Here is a 1388-nt window from a genome sequence, read left to right on the forward strand (position 1 = left end):
ATACACTATGTATCATTTTCAGAATGGCTTTTCTACTGAAAAATATGCATGTTACCTTCTCCCATGTCTTCACACTGCAGTGTTTTTCATTGGTGTATCGTGTTCATTTCCTGGCTGTTAAGTCTTGGTTATACATTCACCCACTGAAGGACATGTTCGTTCCTGCCAGTTTGGGGCCCTCATGATAAAGCTGCTATAAATATTAGTGTGCTGTTTGGGTGTGGGCACAAGTTTTCAGTCCAGATGGGTAAATATCTAGAAGTACAATTAGTATGAGAAAAGACTATGTTTACATTGTGAGAAACCTTCTGGACTGTCTTCTAAAGTATCTGTGTCATATTCTTTCCCACTAGAGGTCCTCGTGGTTCTGCAGGCTGGTCAGCAAAATGTTTTCTGAGTTTTTCTACATGTTAGCGTTATCTTAACGTGCAGTAGGAAATGGTAACTCGTGTAATTTGCTCTTCCCTAAAAGCGAGTGATGTTGAGGATGTTTTTGTTCATATGAATTTGCTATCTAAGTTCTATACTGGTATCTCTCTTCAGATATCTACTCATTTTTACTTTTTTTTTTTACTTTCTTATTAGGATTTATGAGTCTTTACCATACTTGCCATACAAATCGGTTTCTCTAATACGTATTATGCAAAGATCTCCTTGTCTGCAGAAGTCTTTTTGTTCTCTTAGCAGGATCTTCTGCAGAGTAACAGTTTTGATGAAAGTTGCCATTATCAAGGTTTCTCTTTGATAGATCATGCTTTTCGTGTTGCAGACAAAAAGTTACCTCTATATCTAAGTTTAAGTAGATATTTTCATTTTCTAGGATTTTGTAAGTTTGCATTTTATTTTTAGGTTTATGTAAGTTCTTGTGTGTGGTGGAATTTGTTCCTTTTTCTACGTAGTGGAACGTGGCTGTAGTTGTTACAGGAATATCCTCCATTAAACTGCTGGGCCCCGACAGCAGAGGTCAGGTGACCATATGTGAGTGGGTCTATTGTTCAGGCCCTCAGTTCTGCTCCCTTTATCTATGTGTCTATTCTGTCGCCACTGTCATTCTCTAATCATGATGTACCTTTGGGTTAATATTTGGAATTAGCTGAGGGGGGTGAGAACTGCTCGACTTTTCCTTCCTACATGTGTAGGTTATTCTAACTTTAAAGACGGTTTTAAAAATCTACAAAATACCTTGCATGGATTTTGATTCAGATTTATCTCCTGATAACCTTAGGAAGACGTATCACCTGAACAATACTGAGCTTGCCGATCGTGAACATGATTTATGAAGACTCTCTTTGAGGGGCACCTGGGTGGCTCAGCCAATTAAGCCTTTGACTCTTGATTTCGGCTCAGGTCCAGGTGCATGGAGCCCGCTAGGGATTTTCCAATCCCTC

At 39.0% G+C, this 1388-nt stretch overlaps 1 protein-coding gene and 1 long non-coding RNA gene across 13 annotated transcripts in view; one reads left to right on the plus strand and one right to left on the minus strand.

Annotated features, from left to right (window-relative positions):
- Positions 1-1388, minus strand: part of LOC115287443 (zinc finger protein 596-like) — a 41165-nt gene that overhangs the window by 1606 nt on the left and 38171 nt on the right. The gene's annotated exons all lie outside the window — the stretch shown is intronic.
- Positions 1-1388, plus strand: part of LOC115287496 — a 23103-nt gene that overhangs the window by 662 nt on the left and 21053 nt on the right. The window lies entirely within an intron of this gene.

The sequence above is a fragment of the Suricata suricatta genome, chromosome 1 (assembly GCF_006229205.1).
Source record: "Suricata suricatta isolate VVHF042 chromosome 1, meerkat_22Aug2017_6uvM2_HiC, whole genome shotgun sequence".
Classification (NCBI taxonomy): domain Eukaryota; kingdom Metazoa; phylum Chordata; class Mammalia; order Carnivora; family Herpestidae; genus Suricata; species Suricata suricatta.